Source organism: Lontra canadensis, unplaced genomic scaffold (genome assembly GCF_010015895.1).
Source record: "Lontra canadensis isolate GAN:19392208 unplaced genomic scaffold, GSC_riverotter_1.0 scaffold60, whole genome shotgun sequence".
NCBI classification, from domain to species: Eukaryota; Metazoa; Chordata; class Mammalia; order Carnivora; family Mustelidae; genus Lontra; species Lontra canadensis.
In genome coordinates, this window is record NW_022631054.1 from 206,363 (window position 1) to 222,579 (window position 16,217).

At 46.4% G+C, this 16,217-nt stretch overlaps 1 protein-coding gene across 1 annotated transcript in view; it reads left to right on the forward strand.

The window, feature by feature from the left end:
• KHDRBS1 (KH RNA binding domain containing, signal transduction associated 1) overlaps positions 1-9,806 on the forward strand; it is a 40,184-nt gene extending 30,378 nt beyond the window's left edge. The window contains exon 11 of the transcript XR_004384970.1: positions 9,146-9,806. The gene's annotated coding sequence lies outside the window, so the exon portion shown is untranslated. The remainder of the gene's footprint in view (positions 1-9,145) is intronic.
• The last annotated feature ends 6,411 nt before the right edge of the window (positions 9,807-16,217 follow it).

Genomic DNA, 16,217 nt, shown 5'->3' on the forward strand with positions numbered 1-16,217 from the left:
TATTGTTGGCAGACCCAGGTCTGCCAGTGGTCTGCCTTTTTTGAATGTGGAGCTTAGTTGGTCCCAGTATTTTCTATGGGTTTCTGTCACTACCGATGAATGTTTATTACAGAACTATAAGCTTTAGAGCCAGGCAAGACTGGGGACCTGTCCTGACTCTGCCTCATCCTAGCCTTGGTCTTTGTTTTGACAGAACCAAACCCTTAATCCCTCTCTGGGCTTCATTTCTTTATCATCAAATGAAGTTGATAATAGTAGCTAACATTACTGTGATACTATCCTAAGCAGCTAATAAGGACAATCTCATTTGGTCTTCTCTACCTTTCTCTCTTAATTAATACAAAATTCGTATAACTTAAAATTTACCTTTTTAACCATCTTAAAGTATACAGTTTGGTGACTTTTAGAATATTCACAGTGCTGAGCAACCAGCATCACTGTTTAATTCCAGAAAATTCCCACTACCCCAAAAAGAAATTCCATACCTGTTAGCAGTCACTCCCAATTCTCTTCTCTCCCCAGTCCCTGGCAACCACTAACCTACTTTCTGTTTCTATAGAGTTGTATAATATGTGCCTTTGTGATAGGCTTCTCTCACTTTGCATAAAGTTTTCAAGGACCATCCTTGTTGTGGCATGTATCAGTACTTGGCACTAGTGATAGGAAACGTATTACTTCCAAAAGCAACCCATCAACCCATCTCATTTAAGACAGCTCCAAGTATTAGAAGTTATCCCTCATTTTAAATGAGTCACTCCAGTAACTTGAAGTGGTTCTACCTTGGATCGTGTCAAGCATTTGAAGTCCAATTTCAGTCATGTTTCTTTTCCAGCTCCAGAAATTTTTTTGTTAGACTTGGTAGATCTGATTTTCCAGAAAAACTAGAAATTTGGATTTTACATGCCAGCGGTTGTTTAGTGTATGCTCTGATTAGTATTAGTCCCTGTAAAACCTCTGTGGCAAGCCAAATGCTGCCCGTAGGCAGCCTAATAGCCTGCAGCCTCTGGTTAGCTTCTATTACTACAGATTAAAAGACACATTAGGATTATTGAGATAAGGGGTGCCTGGGTGGCTCAGTGGGTTAAGCCTCTGCCTTCGGTTCAGGCCATGATCTCAGGGTCCTGGGATCGAGCCCCGCATCGGGCTCTCTGCTCAGAGGGGAGGCTGCTTCCCGGCTCTCTCTCTGCCTGCCTCTCTGCCTACTTGTGATCTCTGTCTGTCAAATAAATAAATAAAATCTTAAAAAAAAATTATTGAGATACAATCATAACCATACGATTCACCCATTTTAAAGTGTACAATTCAGGAGCGCCTGGGTGGATCAGTTGGTTAAGTGTCTGCCTTTGGCTCAGGTCATGATCCTGGGGTCTTTGGATTGAGTCCCACATTCTCAGGCCCCTCCTGAGCAGTGAGCCTGCTTCTCCTTCTTCTGTCCTCTCCCTTCACCCCTACCCCCGCCCCCTGCTTGTGCTTGCTTGCGCTCACGTGCTCTCTCCCTCTCAAATAAAATTAAAAAAATAAAGTGTACAATCCAGTGGCTTTTAATAGATATAAAATTATATCGTCATCACCACCATCTATTTGAGAACATGTTTCTCACCCCCAGAAAAGAATTCCCATGCACTTCAGCCATCTCCCCCGGTCCCCTTACCTTCTCCGGCCCTGGTCAGCCACTCTTCTACTTCCTACCTCTGTTGACTTGCCTGTTCTGGACATTTCATATAAATGGAATCATACAACCTATGGGATCTTTTTTTACTTTCTTCTGTTACTTAGCGTCATGTCTCCAAATTCCATCCATGTTGTAACATCCGTCAGTACCTCATTCGTTTTATTGTCAAATACCGTTTCATCGTATGCGTGTTTTCGGTCCACACACCCACTGATGGACATGGCTGGGTTGTTTCTGCTTTTTGGCTGTAATGAAAAATACTGTTAGGAGCATTTGTGTACAAGTTTTTTTGTGGACATAAGTTTTCAGTTTCTTGGACGTGCACCTAATAGAGAGGAATTGCTGGGTCAGACAGCAATTCAGTGCTCAGCTGTTGGAGGCCTGCCAGACTCTTCCTGTAGAGGCTGCACCATTCCCACCAGCCTCATTCCTCCGTATCCCCACCAACACCTGTGCTATTCTGCTTTGTTGACTGTAGCCATCTTACCAGGTGTGAAGTGGCATCTCCTGCTGCTTTTTTTGATTTGCACTTTCCTGATGACTGGTGTCCTGATCCACTATCTGTGTATCTTCTGTGGAAAAATGTTCATTTAAATCTCCTGTCAATTCAAATTGAATTATTTGTCTTTTTATTATTAAATTGTAAGCTCTTTGTATGGTCTGGTGTGCGACCCTTGTCAGATAATTTGCAAGTATTTTGTTCCCATTCCATGGGTTATCTTCTTATTTTCTTTGAGACACAAAAGTTCCATTTTGATGAAGCCCAGTTTATTTTCTTTTGTTGCTTGTGCTTTTGCTGTCTTAGATAAGAAGCCATTGTCTCATTCAGGGTCCTGAAAATTTATACCTATGTCCTTCTAAGACTCCTGTTGTTTCAATTCTTACATTTAGGCCTGTGACCCATTTTGCATTAACTTTTGCATATGGTGTGAGGTCAGAGTTTCATATTCATTCTTTCGCATGTGGATATCCAGTTGTCCCAGCATCATTTATTAAAGAGACTGTTTTGGGGCTGCCTGGGTAGCTCAGCTGGTTGGACATCTGAATGTGTATTTTGGCTTGGGTCATAATCCTGGGGGTCGTGGGACTGAGCCCCATGTTGGGCTCCACACTCAGCAGGGAATCTGCTTTGAGTTTCTCTCTTTCTCCCCCTCCCCCTGCTCTCATGCGTGCTCATGTGCACACACGCACACATCCTCCCTCCCCCTCCAAAAAATAAATCTTTAAAAAAAAAAAAAAACTTTTTTCCCCATTAAATGATCTTGGCGCCTTTATCCATATTGGCACACTAATTAACCACAGAGGTCTAGATCTACTACCTTTTGAAGTAGGTATTACTTAAAAGTGACTAATACAATTTCTGGCATGTAGTAGCTACTCATTGATAAGGAATAGCTGACCGGATTGTTTGGGCACCACTAACAGCTGGTGGTAAGTGATGGGGCTAGGATTTGGTCCCACGTACGAGTATCTCCAAACCCCATCTTTACCTTGTGCTCACACTGCAGGCTGCGAGAGTGGAAATGAGGCTTGCTGTTCTAGCTGCCATGCCTGGCCATCTGTAGTTCCTCAGAAGCTTCGAGGCTGAGCTGCACATGCCTTTTCCCCCACTGTCAGCATTCTTTGCTCCTCTCTCCATCTCCCTCCAGGATTTCTGTGGAATCTCCAGGTGCTCCTGGCAATGACTGTCACTGCTAAGGGAACAGCCTCACCGTCTCTTACCCAGGGATATGGTAGTTACTCAAGAAGCCTCAGGGTTTGTCCCCTCTTGCTTTCACCATCACTTCCCACCCCCTGCCCCAAGCTAAGAATGAAGGTGAGAATGCATCAGCAGCTGCTAGGGCTTTCCAGCCACTAAGGATGAAACAGATTCGGACTGTGTTTTGTTTCAGGAACAGCAGCCTGAGAGTTGGGACTGAAAAACCTTGTCCACACATGCAGAGGTCTACTGTACCATGTGGATAGGGGGATAGAGGTGTTGTGGTAGTCGATGTCTGGTCATGTTTTTGAAACTGAAGTACTCCCTGCCTGGTCTCAAACCCCGAAGTTCTATGTCCCTCAAGGCTTTGCCCAAAGATCGTACTGGAATTGGATTGCACAAGGCAGAACATGGGCTCCCTCTTTCTTGATAGGTTTTTGTGCTGTGTGAACCCACGCAAGCAGCTATTTGCTGGCAGTGTTACTGCTAAGTAGTCATTTAAATTGTTCTTCCATCTTTTCCCATTCATTGATCTTGACCCCACTTTGTAAGAGGAGGAGGAAGTGACATAGAGAAAATAGCTCTACCTGGCTAAGGGAGGAGAGAACCGAATTTGTGGGGTGTCCCTAGCAACATTTTTGTATACTGGAGTCCATTCTCTATGCTAAAAGCATGCTGCTTCCGGAAGATAACACCGTATTTCATGGGCACTGAGGTCATTTATTATGAGATGTATGAAGTACTGCAAAGAAAGAAAAAATGTTGCCAATTAAACCTACACGGTAGTTTGTTTTCATATCAAGTGTAAAATGCGTCCTGATTTGGGGGATGTTAAAATCTGAAAAATACGTATTTTAACTACTATTGCGTTTTGTCAGTTCTAACATCGATTCTTTACTATGTGCCATTCACTATCTTCTCCACTTGTAAAGTAGCTATTATTGTCCTGTTTTTACACAATGATGAAACTGAGGCCGAGAAAATCAAATAACTTACCCAAGGTCATGCAGCTGTTAAGTAGCGCAGCTGGGACCGGAGCTCCGGCAGTCTGATCAGTCTGTGATCAGTCTCAACTACAGGATTATGCTGGAATGTAGAAGGAGTTTTACCTGTCAGCCAGAACCATCTCAAGGAGCTTGTACAGCCATACTCTATCCTGGTAGGAGGCTGCTTCTGCAGGGATATTACTGCTAGTACAATGAACATTTGCTGGTTGTTCTGGGTCATGGGTCTCTATCAGCTTATAATGTCCACCTTCCAAAAACTCAGTCTAATGGGAGAGAGTAAGCCTTCAATAGTTCAGTAGTGTGTGGTTGTGCCCTGTTGCTGTACTTAATACCAGTGGCCTGGGGGAACTGTCTGAGAAGGTTTAGGAAGCACCAGGCCGACAGATTAACACAGCATTTTATTATGGCTTTAAACAGACTAATGTCAACACTGCTACCTCCAGGGTTAGTTTCACGATCTTTAGAGCCTTAGGCGAGCTACCTTCCCCAAGACTCAGTTTCATCATCTGTAAAATGGGGGATTATCATTTCTGTCACAACATTGTTGTAAAGATTGAATGAATTCAGTTGAATGAAAGACATTCTGCGTGACCTGTAGTAAGCACCCAGTAAATGTTAATTTATAAATAGAGGCTGGGAGAGAGGTAAGTGCCCATTTTGCAAAGCAAAATGTTAGGCAAAGTATTTGAACTTGATTCTGAAGTTAAGGGAGCTATTGAAGGCCTTGAGCATGAGAGTGACTCGGACACACCTGTGTTTGCCATTGTGCGAGCAAGATAGGGAAGGAGGGAAGAAGCAGAAGAGCAGAACCTTCCATAAAGTGGCTCCACTCCTGTGGGAGAGCGAAGTGGATATTCTTCCCGCACCTTGCCTGCCTTCTGCTCCCCACTTGCCTGAAGACCTTTTGATTCTAACCTTTTTTAGAAAGAATAATCCTCTCTCCTCTCAGAAATTTGGGCTATTTGAGGGTGGGACTTTAGGCCTTATATGTTAAGGGAGATTTCTCACCTCCTGTCCCTTTAACCCACCCTCTACACTGGAGACCAGAACCTGGAGTTTCCTCTGCTAGAAACTTTGCTCTTAAGGAATTGTTAAACATGGTGTGGCTTCCCCTCAATGCCTGAAGTCTCTGCCTTCATTTTAAGCTCTTAATTCTGTGCTAATTCCACTGGAATTCTATGCAGATGCAGTGACCCATTTAATTTCACAGACAACCCTGTGAAGCGGGGATTATCCTGGGAAACTGGCAAGTCCTGGTTAGGATGACCACAGGGCCCAAGAGCGGGAGTTCAGACCCAAGTCTCCACCCTCCCTTCTGGCCACCAGAAGATCAGCTTACACTGAAAGTAGTTCCCAGCTTTGGTGCACAGGATGGGTACCCCTTTCCGCATTTCCAGATTCCTGAAATTAAGAGACAGAGATGCTTCTGAGCCCTTCCTTTCTCTCTCCAGAACCTTCATGTACCTCTTGCTCTCTGGATTAATAGTCACTACATGTTTAAAGCTAGCAAGCACCTGATGAATATTTAATAGCCTGAGCAGACAGGCTGGATACAGCTGTCTGAGACAGCAGCTGTTGGGGGAAGGGGAGGAAGTGCACTGCCCCGCCTAACTACTTGTTCTTTTGTTCCCTGAGCCAGCCCTTGTAGGCCCCTTAGGAGCAAAAGCCAGTGGTAGGCACTGCACCCTAGTCCTGTCCTGGTCTGATTGCCCCCTGGGCTTCCAAGGAGGCTGCCTTTAGGCAGCAGACCAAACCTTTTTAGGGGTAATGACCAGATAAAGTCACTGACCTCTAAAGTCCATTTTCTGTGGCGCCTGGGTGGCTCAGTTGGTTGGGCATCCAACTTGGTTTCAGCTCGGGTCATGAGATCAAGCCCCATATTGGGCTCCAAGCTCAGCGGGGAATCTGCTTGAGATTCTCTCCTTCTCCTTCTCCCCCTCACCCCCAAATAAACAAAATCTTAAAAAAAAAAATGAACAAGGGGTGCCTGGGTGGCTCACTCGGTTAAGCCTCTGCCTTTGGCTCAGGTCATGATCCCAGGGTCCTGGGATCGAGCCCTACATCGGGCTCTGTGCTCAGCAGCTTCTCCCCACCCCTCTCTCTCTGCTCACCTCTCTACCTACTCATGATCTCTGTCTGTCAAATAAATAAATAAAATCTTAAAAAAAAATGAATGAAATCAATTTTCTAACCCCTGGACTGAATATCTCTGTAACCTCTTCTAGCATTGAGGCTGAGGACATGCTCTCAGCCAGTGTTCTGCCAACCCTAGCTCTCTATTCTAAGAGGAGAGAGAGACTCCTATCTGGAAGGGACTTGAATTTCATAACCATGTTGCTGGGGTTTAGCTTTTTGACATTTCTTCACTGCAAACTGCAGCAGCCTCTCGACAGGAGATATACTACTGCGGTGAGTGTCTTTGGCTGCTGTCTCAGGCAGGAGATGGGCAGGTAGGAGTTCCGGATAGGAACATGAGCTCTCCTGTGCTTCTCCCCACCTAGACCTAGGGAGCTTGTCACTTCAAGGAGGCCTTGTCAGTTCCAGGGCAAACTTGGGGAGGACATGGGGACTCCTGAAAAAAGGCAACTCACTTGAGAGGTTTCCAGGCAGAGTACGAGGCACAGCCAGGCTGTCAGCCCAGATCCGTCACTTAAGTAGAACACTTTGCCAGAAACTGGGAGACTACTCCTGTTCCTAAAACTGCATTAAGATGCCTGAATTAGCTGTTCCCTTGTCATCCTCTGGAGCCTACTTAGTCCACCTCAGTCCCTTCCTCTCAGACACTGTGGTGTGAGAACTTGAGATAGAAGAGTTTGGGTTCAGAGAGAGCGAATTCCTCCCAGGGGATTTTGGCTCCTGCAGCCTTCATGCTTCTCATTCGTGGCCCAGCTTTAGGTATAGCACGGGTGCTCCCCATCTCTCAGGCTCTGTGAGGTTGGAGTTCAGAAACTAGCTCCCATCTGCCTTTGAGAAAGAAATACCTTGTGCTCTGATAGGATTCATCCTAAGCTTCTCTGCAGAGGTCAGCATAAATGCTTCCTTTCATTCATTTTATTTTTTTAGATTCATTTATTTGCAAGAGACAGAGTGTGAGCAGGGGGAGGGGCAGAGGGAATCCTCGAGTAGACTCCCCATTGAGCACAGAGCCTGACACAGGGCTCCATCCCATGACCCTGAGGTCACATGACCTGAGACAAAAATCAAGAATCAGCTGCTCAAACAACTGAGCGAGCCAGGTGCCCCAATTTTATTCAGCACATTGGCTAATGCATATTGGAACACCTACTGTGTACTAGACACTGGAATTCAGTGGCAAATAAGGTAAAATTGGTCCTTGACTTCACGGAGCTTGTAATTGAGGAAACAGACACTAAACAGATGTTAGTCTCATAAATGACATACATCATTTCAGTTGTGTTAAGTGCTATGAAAGAAAGGAACAGAGTTCTGTGAGGTCAGACACCAGGCAGCCTAGCCTAACCCAGGGGTTCTCCTTGAGGAAATGATGTTTAAGTTGACATCTAAAGGAAGAGTTAGCTAGACACAGGGTATTTGAGATGGTCTGGGGCAAGGACACAAAGCATGTTCTAGGCAGAGGGTGGGACTGAGGCAGGTTCAAGGTGAGGTAGGAGACCTGGACCTTATTCTGAGGTCAACACTGAAGACCACTGAATCCAGGAGTAAGGTGGGGGGAACAACATGATTAAATGTAAACTTCACTTGCTCCTGAGTGGAAAATAGACTATGGATTATGAGGACCTGTTAGCAAACTTTGTGTTAGTCCAGGCAAGAAATGAGGAAGACCTGTAGTAAGCAGAGAAGTGAATGGATCCGAGGACTTTTCAGAGCTACGACAATTTGGTGCCTGATTAGATGTGGGAGAAGAGGGCATGAGCGAGGAGGACTCCACATTACTGGCTGGAACAGCTGGCAGAATGGGGGTGCCATATTTTACAAGAACGGGAGAACTGCTACAGACTTTGGCATGTGCTCCAGGCTTCAGATGTGTGTCTCCTGCAGATAACCCTGAGTATTTAGGGCTGGGATGAACCCCTCAGAAGGCCAGAGGAGCTGCCCCCCGCCCCAAGCCTAGGATTGAGGTGCTATTAATAGCTTTAAGAAGATGACTTTTTCCTCATTTGCTTTCCTCCAAAGGCTTTATTTTTTTTTTTCTTTAAAGATGTTATTTATTTACTTTAGAGAGAGAGAGCACAAGTGGTGGGGCTGGGGGGCAGAGAGAGAAGGAAAAGCAGACTCCCTGCTGAGTAGGGAGCCCAGTGCGGGGCTCGATCCCAAGACCCCTGGACCATGACCTGAGTCAAAGGTAGATGCTTAACCAGCTGAGCCACCCAGGCGCCCCTCCTCCAAAGGCTTTAAAGCTCTTTATCTTTTCACATCTCTGAGAGGACAGAAATCATTTTCCCCTTCATAACAGCTGAAGACCCCAAAGCCTGTATAGCTAAAGGCCCCAGTGGCTTCGGTGATTCCACTCTGGATCACTCAGCTTAGGCAAGGCTAAGATGGGAAGTATCTGAAGTGAGAAGCCATTCTCGTTACCCAACCAACAGCAAAAAAAGACCGCTCTTAGGCTGTGGACATCTGTTGCCTACCCATCTGTGCACCTAGAAACCTGTACGGAATGAGATAACTAGAGTTGTGCTATGGGATAGGGAGATGATAAAGGGGGGACACCCTGGCCAAATGGGAGGCTAGGAAGCCCCCCAATGGGGTAGCTTTGTGTCTAATTTTCTACCTGTGTCTTTGCAGTGATCAGAGGACTCCGGAAACCAGGAGAGCTGCCTGCTGTGTCAAGGCTGGCCTGAGGGCATTTGCTGAGCACAGAGACACCCAGGAGAGATCAACAGTCTTTTTCTACTCCACCTTTTGATCTGTCTGACTTGCACACAGAAAGCCAGCCAGGATCCCCTAAGAGAGTCTCTAGGCCCACAGTGGAGTCCTCAGGGCTGCAGGGAGCTGTGATGCTAACAATTTAACCTGCTGAGGACTTTAAAGAGTTGAAGGGGACTAACAGTATCCCAAGCACAGCCTCCTAGATCTGAATAAACCAGCATCTCCCACTGTGTCACTCCCATTTTGCCTGCCTCCCCCAAGCCTCCAGCAGAACCGGCTGGAACACACTTCTTACTTCCCGCCCTTCCCGCAGGAATAACCACACCTGTGCTGTGGGTACCAGCCCAGGGGCCCTTGGACACCTCCAGAGTTCTCCCAGGACAACGCTGGTTGTCACCCCTGGTAAAGGCAGAGGAAAGCCAAGTGAGAAGGTTTATTTACTTTGAACAAGTTATTTAACCTCTGAGCCTATTTTTCTCTTCATTTTTGATGACTAACCTTGTCCAAAACGCTCTTGAAGGGTAGGGCTTTCTGAATTCACCTCTGTACTATATCCCTTACCCCCAAAAAACACCTGGCACTAAGGAGTTAAATAAAAGATTTGGTCAAGTGAAGAATGGTCCCACTCTGGTAGCTTCTGTCACCTTTGGGAAAGAGCCAAAGGCCCCTTGTCTAGCTCCTACTCTTCTTCCAACTACACTGAGCTAGCTGGTTGTCCTAACATGTCCTCTCGAAGGACCAGAAAGTCAGCCTTTGATTGACTTCCAGTTTCCTGTGGCCTCTGTCCAGGCTGGTTTCATACTGAGCTTCCTGAGAGGTTGTCTGATATTATACTCTTCCTTTAATAAAATAACTCTTCTGGTCATTTTTCCCAACAAGAGAACCAGGAGAAGGGCTGAGTTTGGGAAGAGAGAGACTGCGCTTTAACAGTGCCTGGGGCAGTCTCATGAGCTTGGATGCATTCTTAGCAGGAGAAGGATGTTGAAATCCGCTGATTTACTCTGGGCAAGTTATTAAACACCTGAGCCCATTTTTCTCTTCATTATTCATTATTATAAATAATAGCTAATAATTTATTAAGTGCTTAGTAAGTACCAGGCACTCTGTCAGGCATGTTTATGCACAATTTCACTTAATCCTCCAACCCATGATACTCACTTCAGAGATGAGGAAACGGAAGCTCCAGAGGATAAATAACTTGTATAAGGCTAAAAGAAGAAGCCATCAGACTTCATAGTCCCGATTTTTCACCCGTTTGTACCTCTCACGACTGCAGGTTGAAACAGGAAAGCATTTGTGTGAGAAACTTGTGTATGGTGGCAAACCTTATCCAAGTTCACCCCCAGACAGAGAAGGTTCCTGTGCCCAAACCAGGAGAGTCCCAGGCAAACCGAGATGCATTTGTCAACTTGTTTGCAGTGGTGACACTCCTGGTCCAGAACTGGCCACCAAGGCTGCAACTTCCTTGGCTTCCTGGTCTCTTAGGCCTCCCCTTATGGCTCCCGAGTTCCCTTATCTAGGGTCTGAGGACTTGCTTCAGGTCAGCAGGCAGGGGAGGAGTGTGGCGCAGGGACTTAGGGATCCAGATGGCATCTGAATGATAAATGGCAGCGCAGAGCCCAGGGGGGTGCTATCTGGAAAGCCAGCAGCAGTTTCCCAGGCAGCCACACCCTCCACCCCCAGATGCCGGGATAGTTACTTGGGAGCCACAGAATTAACAGGAAAGCTCGCAGAGCTCAAGCCAAATCCTACGTTCAAATCCTAGCTCATCACTTGGTGTGTACTTTTCTGGGCCTGTTTACTCCTAAAAGTAGGATAATAATCCTTATCCACTCAGCGGGATCTGAGAAATGAAATGGGTGTGAAACACCGAACCCGAGTCCAGAGCTGATTAACATGAAGCTTCCTTCCTCCTCTGTTCCAGCTTGTGTTTCTTACCCAAGCCCTGTCCACCTGTCACGTCTGTCACATACAGCCTCCTTCCTCCTCTGGTTACTGCGTGCAGCCCTAGGGATCTTCCTTTGAGAGCCCTGACCTGGTGGCCTGGGCCTACCCACCCAGCTGCCCTGAGTGTCAGTCACCTCCCCTGCAAGCAGAGAAGGGATGACATCAACCCTCCTCCCCGCCCCCCCCCCATCTGAAGCCTCTGAACTGTTTTGAGCCATAAATATTTTAGCTGGGCCTTTCTCTGGCTGTTGCCAGGGTGATGGGCTCTTGGGGGACTGGGGTGGGAGTGTGGAGGCAGGGCTGGCAGCCTGGGGCCCAGCAGCAGAGCCGGCTCTGGAGGGGCGGCTATGAAATCTGGCCGAGAGCCAGTGCTTTTGCTGCTGCCGTTCTGAAGGCTGTTGCTCTGTCTGCCTGCCTTCCCTTCCCTGGGCCCCTCAGAGTCGCTCCTACTCCTTCCAGGGCCAGCTCTGCCCTTGAGGGCTACATGATCTTGGGTAAATTGCTAAGTGTCTCTGGGCCTTCATTTGGACATCCGTATCAGGAAAGTCCCTGCTTAACTCGGTGCCAGTAAGCAGAGAAGACAAAGCAAAGGAGGTTTTACAAAAATCCTATGAAATACCAGGTTAGTTGTGACTGGAGAAGCTCAGCCCCATAACCGTTTCTGATAGACCCAACAGCTGGAGTCCCAGGGCAATGTGGATGCCGCTCCAAAGACTGTCAGATAGAGCCCTGCGTCTCCCATCCCCTTCTTCAAGCTGTAGCCCTGGTTACTTTTCTACGGTTCCCAGCTCTAGCAGGACTCCCCGGCCTGGCACGGGGTGTTCTAGTATGGGGTTGGGCCCAGTGACTTACGAGCAGAGTTGGTGAAAGCCTTTTTTGCTTGAGATGCAGAAACTCAGATCCCCCCAGATTAGATCTGGCCCTCATCCTCTACCGCCCCCCCGTCCTAGAGATCTTAAGTCTTAGATCTAAATGCTAGGTTGTGGCAGCATGCCTCACCCCATCTTGGGATGGGTCTAATAAAAGAGAGCCAGAGAGGGGGCACCTGGGTCCATGCCCCATTCATACCATTAAGACTCTGGTTTGGGTCCAGGATTCCACATCCCCGCCCCAACCGGGCCCACCACAATTTTCCTGTTGAGCTCAGAGCTCCGATTCCTTTGTACCAAGCTCCCTCTGGTGGTTGAGATGTGCATTGCAGGAAAATCTCAAAAGACTAAATTGCAGGCCACCCTGAGAGGCTGGCTGGTTTGCTTTGCCAAGGAAAGAAGAATCCTTGTCCCCATTCCTAATGACAATCATTCCATTTTGTTTTGTTTTGTTTTGTTTTGTTTTGTTTTGTTTTGTTTTAAAAGAGATAGCGTGGGGGTGGGGGCAGAGGGAGAGAGAAAAAAAGTCCTAAACAGGTTCCACACCCAGTGCAGAGCCCAAATTGGGGCTTGATGTCACAACCCTGAGATCATGACCGGAGCTGACATCAAGAGTCAGACACCTGGGTGCCTGGGTGGCTCAGTGGGTTAAGCTGCTGCCTTTGGCTCAGGTCATGATCTCAGGGTCCTGGGATCGAGTCCTGCATCAGGCTCTCTGCTCAGCAGGGACACTGCTTCCCTCTCCCTCTGCCTGCCTCTCTGTCTACTTGTGATCTCTCTCTGTCAAGTAAATAAATAAAATCTTAAAAAAAAAAAAAAAGAGACACCTCACCGACTGAGTCACCCAGGTGCCCCTCATTCCATTTTTTACATAGGCTATCTCTCCCACCTGCTTGCCTCTGTCATTAATCACAATTCAATGACAGGAATCATCCTAATTTTACTGAGGAAACAGGCTTAGAAAAGTATAATCAAGTCCAAACTCTTCACTATATGTAGCATTCAAGAACTTAACCTATTTTTTACAACCCCATCTTCAATTGCTCTCAAGCCGAAATGGACTTGCTCTCCCAGAACATAGCTTGCCCCTGGGCCTTTGCTCATGCTGTTCTCTGTATCTCATTGCCCACTCCATCCCTGCCCAAGTACATTACTACCCAAATCCTGTTCGTTTTTGAACACCTAACAAGAAGTACAGTATATTCTAAAGCTTGCACTTAATATCTTTATAATAATTAAATACTATAAGACATGGGAAGACAAACGTCCAGATGAGTACAGGTGGGGAGGATGGCCCCAAGATGGGGAAAGATAGATGGGGAGACTAACGTACACGTGGTAGTAAGAATGGCTCAGGAAATTAGAAGAACATGAAGACACACGGATTTTCTTTTGGCACATGTAATAAAAATCAGGTGTAAGTATTCTTGCTGGCAGAAGAAAGAGCAAAGCCCTATGAATCTGGAAGCTACAGATGACATTTCTTCAATGACTTCAATCTTTTTTTTTTTAAGATTTTACTTATTAACTTATTTATATATATTTTTTAAGATTTTACTTATTTATTTGACAGAGATCACAAGTAAGCAGAGAGGCAGACGGGAGGGGGGGACAGGCTCCCCACTGAGCAGAGAGCCCGATGTGGGGCTCAATCCCAGGACCCCAAGATCATGACCCGAGCTGAAGGCAGAGGCTTAACCCACTGAGCCACCCAGGTGCCCCAACGACTTCAGTCCTAAATTCACATTAGTTTTCTTTGTACTTCATAATAGATCTGTGTTACAATTATAGTAACTAAAACTTAAATAGCACTTACTGTGTACCAGGCCCTGTTCTAAGTACTTTCCGCATACTAATCTTCACCATGATCTCCTAAGACAGGTACTAATACTACCCTCTCTTGATACTGAGAAAACTGAGGCACAAGGAGGTTAAGCAACTCCCCAAGGTCATGAAGCTTATAAGTGGTGGAGCCAGGATTTGATTCTAAGGCTGGCACAGAGAAAGTGCTCTGAATAATGACACTTAAATGTTGAAAATACTGCCTCTCATTTTCATGAATAAAACTGACACTCCAGAAAGCAGTATGTGTTTTATCCAATGGTTTCAGCACCCCCCACTGGGTGCCACTAGAGGTCTCCAAATTCTGGTAGAAAACTACTGATAACAGAGGACAGAATTGCCAGCCGTGACCCCAGAATAACAGGACCAAGGAAGAGATCCCAACCCGATGACACAGGGCTGGCCCAGAGCCAGTGGCATTTCCTCAAAAATTCAGACTCCTAGAAGAACCAATAGAGAGCAAGTTAGTTAGGAAATAAAGATGCAAAGAAAGGAAGGGAGGGCTCCAAGGTCATAAAACAGCTAAGACATGAGGCCACAGATCTGGAAAACAAGAACCTAACCAACATCCCGCCATCTTCTGGTTCTCTTCCCCAGGGATCCTGTCGAAAGCAGATGTGAAAAAACTAGGACCCTAGATATTTCTGCTGGATACTGAGATAGAAATGTACATTGTTCTGGATTATTTCAGTTGCAGTCATCAGACACCAAACACAAACTGGCTTGTTGTAATAGAAAAAGTCCAGTTGTGCCTGGGTGGGTCAGTCAATTAAGGGTCCCACTCTTTGATTTCAGTTCAGGTCATCGTCTCGGGGTCATGGGATTGAGCCCACTGTTGGCTCCAGGCTCACTTGTGAGTCTGCTTAGGACTTGCTCTCTCCCTCTGCTCCTCCCGTCCCCTGCAAAAATAAGTAAATAAACATATTTTTTTAGGTCCACAAAGGATTCAGGTATGGCTGGATCCAGGGTTTCAAATGATGCTATCAAGACAGTGTCTACTGATTTTTTAACTTTTCTGTATTTCCTTCATTGTCTAAGTTCTACCTCCCTAAAAGGTGGCAACATAGCCACCACAAGCTCTTATATCTTGCTTGCTTAGCCATCCCAGAGGGGAGGAAATTATTTCCCAACTGTTCTAACAAAGATCCTAAGATTGCATCGCATCTTATTTGGCCAGACTAGTGTCACTAAGCCCCCACCCCCAAAACCAGTCACTGAAGCCTGGAATGGCAGGGATGGAATGCTTTGATTCACCAGGCCAAGGTTACCTGCCCACACGGGAACTGCAGAGTAAGGCAGCTCCACCAGATCCCCCTGTGGACTGAGAGCATGGGAGGGAGAGTAGTTCCCCAAGGGAAAATTGAAACATTCTAATCAGCAGGGAGAATGGATGTTGGGCAGGCAAAATCAACCTGTTCAAGGTGGGCAGGAGCCCGTGTCTAGGGGTTACATGCACAGCAGTCCATCTGAGTGGCTTTACCCTCTTACACTGGGTCACTGGGTTGTATGAATGCCCCCAAATCAGTTAAGCAAACATTTCCTGAGTATTTGCCCTGTACAAGGTCCAGCACCCTTCCACACAATAGAGGGACAGCAAGCATGCCCCTGCCACCAGCCCCTGTAAGACAATTACCAGACCGGAGCTATTGCATTCAATTAATTGAATACTGATGTCTATTATGTGCCAAGCACTTCCCATAGGAGCATAACAGGACAACTCTTACTCCTCTTTCAGAAACCAGCTCTGATGTCATCTTTCATGAAACCTTCTCTGGACTACCTCCCCGGTCAGAGTTACTAAACTTCCGTCCACCTCCAGACTTGGTACATACTGCTACTGTTACCATGCTGTGCCATAATTTATTGATTCTCCTCTATCTCTCCCAGTGATGAGTTGCACGTCGGCATCTGTATTCCCTGATGTATAACAGACGCTCAGCAATGTTTGCTGACCTGAGTTAAAATGAGTTCCCAAGAATGGCCCAGCTTCGTGCTTTTACGGATATTCCCAAAACCATTTAGTTTTCCTTCCCAATGACTTTCCTTTTAAGAGCCAGTTTGCTACTACCTGCACAACAGAACTAATACTCACTTGAAGGCCTATCATATGCTAGGTAGTGGTGGGCTTTGGTAATTCAGAAATTAACAAGATACATTTCAAATTCAGTACTCTACAGAGGTCAGAATCCACTCTTCTGTCAGAATTTCTTTGGCCGGAAAAAGAAATCTCAGCCATGGTTTCTACACTTTGTGAGCTGGTCATTCTCCCTCTCTGGGCCTCTTTTCTCCCAGAAGGGAAGGCCTGACTTGGTGTAAAACCTGTAATTTAA